Raw genomic sequence first — 15,881 nt, 5'->3', positions numbered from 1 at the left:
TCTCCGGGCTGCAGCTTCGACCCGTCCTCGCGGCCTACCAGCGGGCCTGGAGCGGCGTTTCCTGTCGGGGACCGCCCAGAACCTCGGCTTCGGCGGCGGCACAGCGCTGGAGCGCTATCGCGGAGCGGGCGATGCCTTGCCCGGGTCGCCGCGCTGGAGCTCCGGTGAACTGAAGATCGCTGAGGAAAACATCGCGGAGCTGCGGGACTATGGAGCGACCGGCTGCGGGCGGTGGTGCTGAACTTTACACCGGGAGCCTGGGATCTCTAGATGAGATCGCCAGTTGTGGAGCTCCAACCGGCGCGGCCTTGTTGGCTTTGGAAGCCGCGGCCTCCAGTACGGAAGCGGCCATTCCAGGGTTCCCAAGCCGCTGAGAGGACTCTCCTGACGCCGGAGCAACATCACCCGGCGAGAACGCCAGGAACATCGGGCCTCCGTAGAGGCAACTGTGGAGGCCTCAATGGGCCCGACTATGGGTGAACTGGGGTTGGGGACTGGACTTTGTCCCTTCCCTCATAATGGGAACCATCGTGGGGGGATGTTCTTTATGTTTAAAACTCTTATTAATGTTATGTCTGTATTCCTTCTTTATGTGCTGCAAAATGGCAAGAAGCATTTCACTTCACTACACCTAGGTGTATGTGAATGTGACCAATAAAATACCTTTGATACCTTTGATATGCTATTACCAAAACTCTTCGTCTTGTTTGTGGCTGTTGGTGTGTATGTGTGTGTGCCAATTTCTATTTTCCTATTTTCTTCCAAACGCTAGGCCACAGCCTTCCCATTTTCATACATTCTACTCACATTTTTCTCGTTGAGCCAATAAACATCTTCCCATCGTATTCCCACCTATATTTCCACGCTTTTAATCTTTTAAAATTAAAATTAAAACCTAGAAAACTCATCCGTTTTGGAAAAGAACCCGAGTGACGTCACAATGAACTCACAAGGCAGGACGGGACACTCCAGGAGGGAGGGGCACTCCAGCACACTTGCGTGGTAGCCGCCCGAAACCTGGTGGCGAGGGTGGAGTCGCGGACCCTGGCTGGAGCCAAGTCTGGTGCTCCAGCTGGAGTGAAAGCTGAGCCAGGGGCTTGGCATGGGGCTGTGACCGCTGATGCTCGACACCTGGTGACGACGGTGGAACCGTGGGCCCTGGCTGGAGCCGAGCCTGGTACTCGAGAGAGAGCCGAGCCCGGGGCCGAAAAAAAAGCCAGCGCTGGAACCAAGTCCGGGTCGAGTACGAGAACCATGCCGTGTTCCAGGCCCTGGTGCTGCTCTACAACCTGGATAAGTCCTGGGAATGGGAGTGACTGCAGGAGGATGAGGGAGATGGGGTGGGGAGTGGGGTGGTAGAGGGAGTTGGGCGCTTTGCATGAGTGGTGCACTATTGCGGTGTGGGAACGGCTTGCGTTGGGGGAACGGGTGAGTGGTGGAATCTAGCCTGCACAGTAATGCCTCCATCTTCTATTTCGCAACGGGAACCCGTCAGCCGCACCTGTGCAGTTAGGAGCTATGGGTGAGTGGTCGAATATTGCGTTTTGGGACCAGCCCTCCCGTGTATCACCATGCCCCTCAAGTCTGCCCTGCTATTCAATATGATCATGGCTGATCTATCCCCATATTCCTTAATTCCTCAATCTTCCAAATTTCTACATATATCCACCTTAAATATCTATATTACTAAAACTCTGTTCTTGACCGGTTTTGTCGATCTGTGCTGCGATTTCCGAGAGAACGCCGCCACCTACGGCCGTCATTTTTGACCACCTTGCTCAGGGCCCCCCTCCGCCGCATGTGTGCCGAGGAGTTTTCCCGTTGATTAAAAATGCCAGAGATATTAATGTTTTTACAAAATTCCCCATCCTCTCTGCTGCCCCCGCTGGCGGCAGGGGGGAGTGACTATAAAACCAGGAAGTGGTGTGCCTCAATGAGTGTCTGCAAGCTGGAGGAAGGCAGAGGGTCACGTTTCTCTGAGCTGTGAATAACACTGAACACATGTCTACTCAAAAGTAAGTGCCCTTAGTGGTTCTAAAATGCTTGCAAAAAGTGTCTCTATTGATTCTAAAGCTTGCAAAAAATGTCTATTTGATCTAAAGCTTGCAAAATGTGTCTCTGTTGGTTCTAAAGCTTGCAAAAAAATATCTATTGGTTCTAAAGCTTGCAAAACAATGTCTATTGGTTCTAAAGCTTGCAAAAAAAGTCTATTGATTCTACAGCTTTCAAAAAAAATGTCCATTTGTTCTAAAGCTTGCAAGAAAATGTCCATTGGTTCTAAAGCTTGCTAAAAAATGTCTATTGGTTCTCAAGCTTGCAAAAAAAATGTCTATTGGTTCTCAAGCTTGCAAAAAAATGTCTATTGGTTCAAAGGTTTGCAAAAAAGTGTCTCTATAGGTTCCAAAGTTTGCAAAAAATGTCTTGGTTCTAAAGCTTGCAAAATGTGTCTCTATTTGTTCTAGCTTGCAAAAAATGTCTATTAGTTCTAAAGCTTGCAAAAAAAATGTCTATTGGTTCTAAGCTTGCAAAAATATGTCTATTGGTTCTAAGCTTGCAAAAAAAATGTCTATTGGTTCTAAAGCTTGCAAAAAAATGTCTATTGGTTCTAAAGCTTGCAAAAAATGTCTATTGGTTCTAAAGCTTGCAATAAAAATGTCTATTGGTTCTAAAGCTTGCAAAAAATGTCTATTGGTTCTAAAGCTTGCAAAAAAATGTCTATTGGTTCTAAAATGGTTCATACTAGTGCTCCAGAAAGTCCCCCCTCCTCCCCCTCCTCCCCCCTCCTCCCCCTCCTCCTCCCCCCTCCTCCCCCCTCCTCCCCCCCCCTCCTCCCCCCTCCTCCCCCCTCCTCCTGGTTGACTTGGCTTGGGTATGTCTTGAAATTGAAAGGCACTATTTACTGCAAATGGTGGCATGAAGTTGAAAGGCACTACTTACTGCAAATGGTGGCTTGGGACTTTGGTTTGAAGTTGAAAGGCACTACTTACTGCAAATGGTGGCTTGGTTGCTTTGGCTTGAAGTTGAAAGGCACTACTTACTGCAAATGGTGGCTTGGGTGTGGCTTGGGTGTGGCTTGAAGTTGAAAGACACCACTTACTGCAAATGATGGCTTGTGTGTGGCTTGAAGTTGAAAGGCACTACTTACTGCAAATTGTGGCTTGAAGTTGAAAGGCACTACTTACTGCAAATGGTGGCATGAGTTGAAAGACACTACTTACGGCAAATGGTAGCTTGGGTGCTTTGGCTTGCAGTTGAAAGACAGTACTTACTGCAAATGGTGGCTTGGGTGTGGCTTGAAGTTGAAAGACACCACTTACTGCAAATGGTGGCATGAAGTTGAAAGGCACTACTTCCTGCAAATGATGGCTTGCGTGTGGCTTGAAGTTAAAAGGCACTACTTACTGCAAATGGGGGACGTGGGTGCATTGGCTTGAAGTTGAAAGGCATTACTTACTGCAAATGGTGGCATGAAGTTGAAAGGCACTACTTACTGCAAATGGTGGCGTGGGTGCTTTGGCTTGAAGTTGAAAGCACTACTTACTGCAAATGGTGGCTTGGGAGCTTTGGCTTGAAGTTGAAAGGCACTATTACTGCAAATGGTGGCTTGGTTGCTTTGGCTTGAAGTTGAAAGGCACTACTTACTGCAAATGGTAGCTTGGGTGTGGCTTTAAGTTGAAAGACACCACTTACTGCAAATGGTGGCTTGGGAGCTTTGAAGTTGAAAGACACTACTTACTGCAAATGATGGCTTGGGTGTGGCTTGAAGTTGAAAGACACCACTTACTGCAAATGGTAGCTTGGGTGTGGCTTGAAGTTGAAAGGCACTACTTACTGCAAATGATGGCTTGGGTGTGGCTTGAAGTTGAAAGACAACACTTACCGCAAATGGTGGCTTGGGTGTGGCTCGGGTGTGGCTTGAAGTTGAAAGGCACTTCTTGCTGCAGATGGTGGCTTGGGTGCAATGGCTTGAAGTTAAAATGCATTACTTACTGCAAATGGGGGCGTGGGTGCATTGGCTTGAAGTTGAAAGGCACCACTTACTGCAAATGGTGGCTTGGGAGCTTTGAAGTTGAAAGGCACTACTTACTGCAAATGGTGGCTTGGTGCTTTGGCTTGAAGTTAAAAGGCACTACTGTAAATGCACTTACTTCCTGTTTGCACTTTATATTGATTTTAGATAAAACGCTACCACTTACGGCTGTGATTTTTGGCCATCTTACTCAGTCCCCCTCCGCTGAGCAGATGCAGAGAATTCTTCCCATCAATGAAAAATAAAAGTGTTGTTAGTTTTTTTTTAAATGTTGAGAATCTCTCTCCTGTCAATCACTCCATGAAAACCACACCTTTTCCGGTGGGGGTGGGGGGGGGGGGAGAGAGGGGTTATAAAACCCGGAAATGTGGGTGTGGCTCAGTCTCTGCAAGATGGAGGAGGGAGAGGTCACGACTCGCTGTCTTTAGTGGCTTTGCACCTTACTTTAAATGGTATGAAACTGCACTTGAATTTGGTGGCCTTGCACCTTGCTAGAAGTGGTAAGAAACTGCACTTGAATTTGGTGGCCTTATACCCTGCTTGAAATAGAATTTCAAGGATTAGCCGTGAGTCAACTACCAGCCCACCAGCCGTGAGTGAGTGAGTTGCCAGCACAACAGGCTTGATTGACTGAGACGCCAGCCCAAGAATCCATTTGGCGCACAATTTGCATACTAGCCCTCTGGAAACCAGTCCCTTCAGCCCATAACACCCATACTAGCGCTCCAGAAAGCCCCCCCCCCCCCCCCCCCCCCCAACTGGCCACCAATATTAGAATTGGTGGAGAGGTGGAATATTGCGTTGGATGACCAGCCCTCCTGTGTGATGCTGGGACCCAACACGTGGCGCCGACAGACAAGAAGCAGAAGCAAAGAAGTCGAAGCCAAAGAACCGAATGGAAATGAGGCCGAAACGCCAATAAACGCGGGGGTGTGGACCAATCGCTGACAAGTCCCGCCCCCCGGCAACGTCATGTCCGTTATTGGACTTTTCTGTTGTGCGGCTGTCGGTTCGTTGGCGACGCCGCCTTTCAGGTAGGTGGCGTTTCAACAGAGTGGCCATTCGGTAAGTTTGCTTTTAGGTGACGCAGCTTTTCGGTTCGTTGGCTTTTAGGCGTCCCGCCCTTTCGGTTAGTTTGCATTTAGGCGTCCCAATCTTTCGGTTAGTAGGCGTTTCGTCTTCGTAATCTTTCGGTTTATTGGCGTTTCGGCCTCGTTTTCATTTGGCTCTTTGGCTTCGACTTCTTTGCTTCGGCCTCTCATCCATCAGCGCCACATCCGCACACGGTATACGCACCTCAGTTTTAAATGACTGCCCCTTGTTTTGCACCCTTGTCCTTCTTTGTGTCTCTCCCATTCATTAAAACATGTCAAGCTATCTTGGAATGTTATATGTTTAACCTCTTATTCTTCCAAATCCTGAGGAATGCAAACCAAATTTCCAGCTTCTCTTGATAGAACCACACTCTCATACCAGGAATTGGTCTGGTGAATCCCCTTTGGACTGCTTCTAATGCTACTCTAGCCTTTTTTAGACCAGGTGACCAAAACTGCACAGTTTTCCAGATGTGGTATCACCAACTCGCTGTACATCTGGAGCAAAACCTTCCTTATTCATAAACTTGCAATGTCCTCCACGGTGAAGATTAATGTAAAACATTGATTGAATATATCTGCCCTATCTTTTGTTTCCCGTGATTACCCTCGTTCTCAGAAGTTTGCACATGTACCTTTGCTGTCTTCTTCCTATTTACACATCCATCAAAACTCTTATTGTGTGTTTTGAAATAACAGTTTTTTCTCAAAATCAATTTTCTCCCTTATAATGAGCTTTTCAGTTTTTTTATTGCTAGATCCTAAAAACTTCCCAATCCTCTAGTCCTTGTCACTTTGGATATTATTCCCGATCTCATTTGTTAACAACAGATAGTGCCTCTTTCCAACTGGAATTAAATTCCTGCTGAGTGTTATTGACCAAATGTTTGAATCTGCTGCTGTTCATGCACTGATCTGAATCTTAGCTTAGTTTCCTGGTCCACCTTTGACAACCATTTTCAAAACAATATAATTGCCCTTATTGAAGATGAAGACTATGGTTTTGCTCATGTGTTATTCATCTTCAACCTGCTTCTGTAATTCTGCCATGTTATTGATACTGCCTCCCAGGAGATTAATACCCTCAAGATTTCCTCTTAATCTTTCCTCACTACTCATGACCACATCTAAAATAGTCTGTTCCTCGAGGAAGCTATCTTTGACGGGGTCCATAAATTCTTCTTTTGCTATACCCGTGCCAGTTTGCTTAATTCAACCAAAAAGTGGCATAAAAGCTCCCATGATAATTTCAGTACCCTTCATATATGCTTTAGATGCTTCCCCATTCATACTCTGCTCTATCAAGAGGTCACATTTTGTCCCACCCATGTCTTCTTTTCCCTGCTAATCGAGATTTTAACACAGATTGATCCTACATCACTCTCCACTTGCTCCAGACATGACTCAACACTGCTTCCTTGATTAACAAGCTATCCACTTCCTCTCTCTTGAGAACTGTTCTTTGAAATATTGTCCTTGTCATCCTGCAATCATGTCTCCATAATAGCAATTAGGTCACAAGCACATGTTAATGTCTCTGCTGCCGACTCATCTATCTTATTGCAAAAGCATGTTGGTATTCAGAAAAAGAGCATGATTTGTCATGTTTTTAAATTAATTTTGCATTTGCCCTTTGCTGCGTACTTCAACATGCTGAAAATATTTCGGTAACAGTGGGTTTGACGTATATGAGCATATCTTGACATCTCTGACGTAGGTGCTAGGGTAGGTTGTCGCCAGGTTAACATAGGTTTTCACCAGATGACGTAGGTTCTCGCCGGTGCTGACCGGTGAATTTCATTGGCGCATTTGAAAGGATTAATGGACACGGATCACCCATCAGTGATGTGTCCTTAAATGATGTTAATGTTTTGTACTTGTTTTATGTTTTGACGTTTTAAGTTTAAAGTTTAAGTTTATTTAAACTCAAAGAAACTCCTTGGGATATGGGCGCACAATTTTATGTGATTATAATCAATTTATTTTTTATGCACTGTTGTATGCTCTTTATAATCAAATAATAATTCAAACTATTTTTGTTAAATTGATGATTCTTTATAGATTTATTGACAATTTCACATTTTATGCGATTATGACTTTTTTAAGCACTGTTGTATGTTCTTTATAATCTAACTAGTCCAAGTCTAGACCCGTTGGGTCTGCTCCCCCAACGTAAGATTCTACCACTCACCTGTTCCCCCAAAACAATACTCATGCATAGCCCCCAACTGTGCAGGCACAGGCTCATTTCTCCTCATCCCCCAGCACTCCCTCCTCCATCTTTTCACCCTCCCTCTTCAATCCCTAGAGAGGGAAGGGGGGTAGATAGGGAGAAAGAGAGAGAGGGGGGTCTGAAGAAAGGTCTCGACCTGAAATGTCACCCATTCCTTCTCTCCAGAGATGCTGCCTGTCCCACTGAGTTACACCAGCATTTTGTGTCTACCTTCGATTTAAACCATCATCTGCATTTCTTTCCTATACGAGGGGAATAAGTACATCGTCCCGGGAAAGTGGAGACACAGGTAGAGAGGATGGTGAGAAAGGCATTTGGCATGCCTGCCTTCCTTAGTCAGGGCAATGAGTATAAGGGTCATGTTATAACAGTTCAAAACTTTGGTGAGACCACAGTGTGTATTGTGCATTGTGTATATACTGGTGGCCTAGCTATGTGAAGGATGTCATCAAGCTGGAAACGATGCAGAAAAGATTGACAAGGATGTTACTGGGACTGGATGGATTGCACTGTAAGGAGAGACTGGATAGATTGGGGCTTTTTTTGCCTGGAACATAAGAGCATGAGTGAGGGGTGACCTTCCGGAGGTATACTAAATTATGACTAGAGGAGAAGGACATCAGGTGATTGGGGAAAGATTTAAAGGGGACCTGAGAAGCAACTCTTTTTCTGCAAAAGAAGGTGTTAGGTATGTGGAACGAGCTGCCATAAGAAATGGTACAGGTGAGTACAATTACATTTAAAATACATTTGAACATGCACATGATGGACAAGTCAAGTCATCACATTTATTTATATAGTACATTTAAAAAACAACTCTCGTTAGCCAAAGTGCTTTACATTTGTTATAAGAATAGTATAAACAAACAAACTACATACATATATACATATAGCCCTCGCTCAGTGGACGTCAGGAAAGGCTTGGGAGTACAGATAAGTTTTTAGTCTTGACTTAAAGGAGTTGATGGAGGGGGCAGTTCTGATGGGAAGGGGGATGCTGTTCCACAGTCTAGGAGCTGCAACCGCAAAGGCGCGGTCGCCCCTAAGCTTATGCCTAGACCGCGGGATATTCAGCAGCCCCAAGTTGGCCGATCTGAGGGACCAAGAGGTGGAGTCATGGGTGAGAAGACTTTTAATGTAGGAGGGGGCAAGCACATTGAGGGCTTTGTAGACATAGAGGAGGGTCTTGAAATGTATACGGAACCACACAGGGAGCCAGTGGAGAGATGCCAGGATCGGGGTGATGTGGTCCCTTTTTCGGGTGCCCGTCAGGAGTCTCGCTGCGGCGTTTTGGACCAGTTGCAGGCGGGACAGGGAAGATTGGCTGATGCCAGTGTAAAGAGAGTTGCAGTAATCTAGGCGGGAGGAGATAAATGTGTGGATGATCTTTTCGGGGTCATCAAAGTGGAGGAATTGTTTTATTTTAGCTATCGTCCGAAGCTGAAAGAAGCTAGCTTTTACCATGGCATTGACTTGTTTGTCAAATTTCAGTGCTGAGTCAAATATCACGCCGAGGTTTTTGACGTGAGGTTTGAGTAGTGGGGTAAGGCTTCCAAGGCTGCCTGCTATCATTTTGATTGAGTCCAAGGGGCCGAGAAGGATGACCTCAGACTTACTCTCATTTAGTTGGAGGAAGTTCTGGGCCATCCAGCACTTTATATCCTCGAGGCAGCGGGTAAGGTTAAGCAGATTTAATTGTTTTTTGGGCTTCAGGGGGAGATAGAGTTGTGTATCGTCTGCATAGCAATGGAAGGAAATGCCGTGCCTTTCAATGACTTGGCCTAAGGGGAGCATATACAGCGAGAAGAGAATGGGGCCAAGGATGGAACCTTGTGGAACCCCACAGCAGAGATTAGCTGGGGAGGAGAAAGAGTTGCCTATATTAGTCGAGAAACTCCTACCTTTGAGGTAGGAGATGAACCAGCTCAGGGCAGTGCCATCAATACCAACCCCGTACCGGAGACGGTCAATTAGGATGGTGTGGTCGACAGTGTCAAATGCTGCGCTGAGGTCAAGAAGGAGCAGGATTGCACAGTCGCCGGAGTCAACGGTGAGCAGTAGGTCATTATGTACCTGAGAGGGATATGGGCCAAACACGCACAGATGGGAATAGCTCAGATGGTTGGCATGGATGGGAAGGTCAAAGGGGCTGTTCTTGTACACTATACATCTAGGGCTCTATGACCTATAATATTGGAACATCCCAAAACCTGGTGAAAAAGCCCTTCTGGTCTAATGTAAGGGGGATAAGCACACTCAGTGACTTCTGAGTGGCATATAGGAGGCAAAAACTTTTGATTCACTAAACGTATAATAATGCAGTAGAATGGCAGACATGCAATGTCATTTTGTCTGAATGGGGTACAGTTAAATTAATGGACAAATATCCAGAGACCTTCAGAGATGGAAATTCGCCATCCATATCTGGTCTGGCAAAATGTGACTCTCGACTCACCAATGTGTTATTTTTCTTAAATCCCTGGTGAAATGTTCACGAAACTACTAATCCCAGAGGCAGTTAGGATGGGCAATGGGTGCTGGTCTCGATCATGAAAAATGAATGAAGAAGGAAAGACAGATCTGATAAGTTGACTAACAGCCTGCAGAATAAATGATCTTATGCCCAACTGCAATACAAAACTCTTGTCTTGTGGAGGATGTTGATGTCTTCTTGGTCAGATGGCCACTTGCAGTCTGAAATTTCTTAATTTGCCACTTCCTTTGATGTCATTTTGAGTAATTGCACTATTTCAATCAGGTTTTCAGTGGTGTAGGCAAATGTCAGTGCAACTTCCTTTTTCCTGGTTACGAGACTTCTATCGACGTTTAACTATGATCAATAGAAATATTATGTACCAGTTATTATGTACCTTGACACATTAGTTATTATTGTGCACTTTGTTTGTAGTTATGCATTATCATGAAACTGCACTAATAAATCCATTGTTGTATGAAACTCGTGTGTTTTCTGATGATAATTTTTCAAATGAAACTGCAACAACTTGAATTTATACCACACACATAACATGGAGAATAATTTTAAAATGTTGCCATTTGACTCATTTGGCCAGAAAGGAAGTGAGCTAATAAAGGACTCCACACTTCAGTTAATGCTGCTTCGTAACCTTACACAATTGAACATACATCAAGTAGCAGAAAGAATCACCTCACTACTGATACATCTGGGGGCCATCAATGACTTGCAACTTTATATCTGCTGGTGGTTGTTACAACTTTGCAAGGGTTTGGTGTTTCCTTTTATAGAATAATCTAAGTGGTATGGCTCATATGAAGTACTGTACAAGCCAGTTGCCAGCATAGGCCCAAAACTCATGTCTGAATCACCGAGACAAAAAGGACTCCTATTTATCAACTCTTGCTCTACCAGCTCCATAATTTCATCCAAACCCATCTCCAAACTCTGGGACCTGGGAATTCGATTCATGCCTGCTACCCTCTCACTCCCTTATTGCATTGGGTGAGTTGAGAATGAGAAATTGCAAGGGAGCACAGCGACCAAGCCTGAGGAAGTGTAGTGACCGAGGGGGGGGGGGGGGGGGGGGGGGGGGGGGGGGGGGAGAGGGCGGTAGTGAGCTTTTGCATTTTTCACCTTGATATTGTGCAATTGGGTGCATACTGTAGCGAGTCTTTTAACACTACACTTGAATGCAACATTTATGCTTTAAATTGGATTAGTTTGGCTAAATTGCATTCCTAATCACATTCCACAGTAGAGCCAGGCTCTGGTCAACAGGTGCAGCACATGAATGACCTAAGTATATTCATGTATGGAAATCAGATTATAATTCAAGCTATTATGCATATATATATAGCGGGAATAAACATAGAAACAAGGCAGACTACTATCACTGTTCTGCACAAATAAATGAATCAACCTTACCCTTTGACTATAGAAACAAGACAAAAATAATGCCACATATCCAACCAAGTATATGGTTCAATGAAATTAAGATATATATGTAAAATATATATAAATGGAAACAGGCCCTTCGGCCCACCAAGTCCACACTGACCAGCAATCTACAATACACCAGTTCTATCCTACACGCCAGGGACAATTTACAGGTCAATTAACCTACAAACCTGCACTTCTTTCGGATGTGGGTGAAACCGGAAAATATCCAGAGAAAACCCATGTGGTCATAGGGAGAATGGACAAATTCTGTACAGACGGCACCCATAGTCAGGATCAAATCTGGGTCTGTGGTGCTGTAAGGCAGCAACTCTACCGCTGTGCCACCGTGCTACCCCATTAAATTCTTTTTTCTGGAATATATTTATTTTGGTGTCACGTCAATAAAGATGAACACATGATTCTGATTTCTGCCCTTAGTTGGATAACACACATCTCCAGTCATTGTGTTTTACATCTATATGGCTGGTTTTCAACCTCTTCAGTCTGAAGGTCTCGACCCGAAACATCACCCATTCTTTTTCTCCAGAGATGCGGCCTGTCCCGCTGATATTCCAGCTTTTTGTGTCTATCTTCAGTTTAAACCAGCACCTGCAGTTCCTTCCTGCACTCTTTGTTAAGCGAAACTGTTCCTATTCTCATAATATTATTCACTCAACTAAGAATTTTCTTCACCTCCGTTGCTGTAGAGAATACAAGCCCAGTTATCAAATCTTTCTTCAAAGTGAAAAAAAAACTCCAGCCCTGCCAACATTTTCATAAATCACCCCTGGATCCTCTCCAGAGCAATTGCAGCCTTTCTACAATGTGTCATAGTCTTACAGCATGGAAACAGGCCCTTCATCCCAACTTGTCCATGCAGATCAACATACCCCATCTAAACTTGTCCCATTTATCCGCATTTGGCCCATATCCCTTTAAACCTTTCCTTTCCATAGATGCTGCTGCACCCGCTGAGTTTCTCCAGCATTTTTGTGTACCTCCTAATAATACCACTACTACTAATATGTGGGATAGAATTCTAAACCACAGATGGATGTTAACATGCAATCCCAAATTTCTGGCTTTTTCTAAAATAGTTTTTTAATATAATATCACTTCTGCTTCCTTTGCATGGGTACGGATATTTAGAGGAGAAAGAGAGGACAGAATGTGAAGTTGTTTGCCTCTGAATGCCAGAGCTTAACATTAAAGATCCCAAAGTGAACATATAACTAACTAAAATAATTACCCTAGTTTAGACCCTGTAATGCAAAAAGAGTCAAGTCAAGTCACTTTTATTTCTATAGCACATTTAAAAAATAACTCTTGTTGACCAAAGTGCTTTACATTGGTGGAGGTGCTAACGTTATACAACAGTGGTTCATAGATTAATTACATACATAAATACATACATATAGCCCTCCCTCAGAGGACGTCAAGAAAGGCTTGAGAGTAAAGATGAGTTTTAAGTCTCAACTTAAAAGAATCGATGGAGGGGGCAGGTCTGAGGAAAGAGGAGCTGCAACCGCAAAGGCATGGTCGCCCCTGAGGTTATGCCTCATAACCCCGACTCAGTAACCCCAAGTCGGCCGATCTGAGGGACCTGGAGGTGGTGTGGTGGTTAAGCAGACTTTTGATGCAGTTTGAGGGCAAGCCCATTAAGGGCTTTGTAAACATAAAGAAGGATCTTGAAATTTATTCGGAACCGCACAGGGAGCTAGTGGAGAGGCTAGAATTGGATAAAGAGGGTAAGTAAGCTTTACATTTTGGATGACTGCAAGAGAAAAAATATTTAAATAAAAATTTTCACGAAGTAGTCATAAAGAAAGACATAAGTAACATGGCTCTTTCAAACATTTCAAGTAAAATCATGACTTCATTGGATAAGGCACAGGCAAATGTAAATCCCATGGTCATCCTCCTCATAACATTTAAAATATAGTTGATTACCAAGAGTAAACTTATAAATTATCTGTACAAGGGCGGCACAGTGGTGTGGCAGTAAGAGTTGCTGCCTTACAGCACCAGGGACCTGGGTTCGATCATGACCTTGGGTGCTGTCTGTACGGAGTTTGTACGTTCTCCCTGTGATTTTCTCGGGTGCTCTGGTTTCCTCCCACATTCCAATATTTACAGGTTGTATGTTAATTGGCTTAGTAAAAATAGTAAATTGTCCCTATAGTATAGGATAGTGTTAGCATACGGGGTGATCGCTAGTCGGAGTGAACACGGTGGGCCGAAAGCACTGTATCTCTAAAGTCTAAAGGTCTAGTCAGTTAACAACAATCAACAATCAACATTGGATCATCAGATGTGTCGATGCTGCCAGGCGATGTGATTATTTAAACATTTGATGGCCCAGATGGATTGAAACATGTGATGACACCTCAACGAATTTAACTAAAGTTCCAAAGTAACAAGAATGCAGAGGGAAGCTAGATATGGACGAGGAAGCTGTTGGAAGCTTAACACATGTGTGATTGGAAGAATTATATCAGAATGGAGCTGAGCATGCCTGAGGGTTTTGTGTAGTTTTTAATTTATGTACATTACTTGTCTTCGGAAACTTAAAGCAGTCATATTTTATAGTTCTCAGGCTGGGCTCCAAGCAATCAGAGATGTGAAAGCAGTGGAAGTGCATCTCCCATCTGAATTTTAGAAGCAGTGACAATCCAGAGCAGGGGTTGACCATTTTGCTCTTTGAGCCTGTGCCTCTTTTCAATGCGATCATGACTGCTACTCTCTGTTAATATCATCTCAGCTCTCGCCCCACATCCTTGTTGCCCCCTGTGATTCAAAATCTATTCATCTTTTAAAAACCATTCAGCAGCTCAGCCTTGATTACTTCTTGGTGTAAAGGTTCGGCAGCTTCACCAACCCGAGTGAAGACATTTCTCTTCATCCCAGTCTTAATTTCTTACTCCACATCCTGAGTCCCTGATGTCTGATTGTAGACACCCCATCATTGTCCATGCATCCAGACAGAATTATATACATTTAATGCAATCTCCTCTCATTCTTCCAAACTCGGATAAATGCAGGTCTAATTGATCCAATCTGTCCTCATAGAAGAGTCCCACCATGTTAGTAATCAGTCTGGTGAACCTTGTAGCTTCCTTACAGTCTCCTCACAACCCAACCAATTTTGTGTAATTGGCACAAAATACTACATTTGGTACCTGCTTCCAAGTAATTGATGTATCTGGGGCCCAGGCACCCATTTCTGCAGAACCTTACCAATCTCAAAAAATATCCATTTACTTCTACACTATTTTTCTTGCGTCTCAGTCAATTTCCAATCCAACTCGGTTCCACATGCTTTAATTATGACAACTAGTGAAACCTTTTTTTCTTTAGCCAAGGATATAAATGAGCATTGTCAAACATTTTATGCATCCGTATTGATAAGGGCACAGAGAAAGTTGACCCAGACATTTCAGGAGGAACAATGGTGACACTGGTTCAAACCAGCTAGTATTATTTTTACTGACAAACAGGAAATGCTCCAGCATACCAAACTAAGTTCAATGAGTCAACTGAACTTCCAGAAAAGTGTGTGAAGGGGCATGCTCTGGCATGGCGAGGGGAAGTTGAGGATGAGAATATGGGATGCAGAAGTTGTATAATTGATCAGACTTCCTTTTTCTAAATATTCCCTGGGAATATACTCTTAACGTGATATAATTGCAACTTCCATCATCTCTTCAAGAACATTTTCTTCTGCCCTGAAGATAAGTCCAGATTTTGTATATTTTACCCAGACAATCAGTGTCTCTTTCTGTAGCTTACAATACACCCTGTGTCCCAATATAGTAAGTTCCTAATTCAGTCCACCAACATCCTCCATTACAGTCCAGGACTTCTGAGCACTACTTCCCCTTTAGAGCAGCTTGGTTGATTCCACTGAGGTCAGTGCTTTTGACTATTATGTTGTTTGCAGTAATCTGCTTTGCCATTTAGTCATAATTTTGTGTACTTTATCATGTTCATCATATTCTAATATGAAAACAATTAATATACTTGCATTTATAGCTAAAATGGAGACCTGAAACACTTCCCCTTTTCCTCCTTGAATTAATTCTATTTCCAATGAGATATTGTTCTGAACAATATCTATTGTTAGGTAGACAATATCTCCCTTGCTCCTCTATCAACCTCATCTCATGTATCTGTTGTTCTCTCTTATATCTCGGCGAGACCAAGCGCAGACTGGGCGATCTTTTCGCTTTAGACCAGACAATGATAGATAAGGTAACTAATGCTCAGTCAGCCTTGGCCTACGTGATCTCCCGGTTGCCAAACATTTTAACTTCCCTTGCCATTTCCATACTGACCTTTCTGTCTGGGCCGCTTCCACGTCAGAGTGAAGCCATACGCAAACTGGAGGAACAGCACCTCATATTTAGCTTGGGCAGCTTACAACCCAGCGGTATGAATGTTGATTTCTTGAATTTCAAGTAACCCCTGGATCCCTTCTACTCTCCATCCCTCCCCCACCCCAGTTGTCCTGCCAGTTCCACTGTTCACATCCATATATCCCGTCTTTATCACCTCTTCCACAGCCTACAATGGATCATGTGGACTCCACCTTTCCTTGACCATCGGTGC

At 44.0% G+C, this 15,881-nt stretch overlaps 1 protein-coding gene across 1 annotated transcript in view; it reads left to right on the top strand.

The window, feature by feature from the left end:
- The first annotated feature begins 15,122 nt into the window (after window positions 1-15,122).
- The window catches only part of itgb2 (integrin subunit beta 2), a 97,728-nt gene continuing 96,969 nt past the window's right edge, over window positions 15,123-15,881 (top strand). The window contains exon 1 of the mRNA XM_033024432.1: window positions 15,123-15,181. The gene's annotated coding sequence lies outside the window, so the exon portion shown is untranslated. The remainder of the gene's footprint in view (window positions 15,182-15,881) is intronic.

Source organism: Amblyraja radiata, chromosome 7, assembly GCF_010909765.2.
Source record: "Amblyraja radiata isolate CabotCenter1 chromosome 7, sAmbRad1.1.pri, whole genome shotgun sequence".
NCBI classification, from domain to species: Eukaryota; Metazoa; Chordata; class Chondrichthyes; order Rajiformes; family Rajidae; genus Amblyraja; species Amblyraja radiata.
The sequence above is the reverse complement of the archived record's forward strand: the minus strand, read 5'-3'. Positions and strand labels throughout refer to the sequence as shown.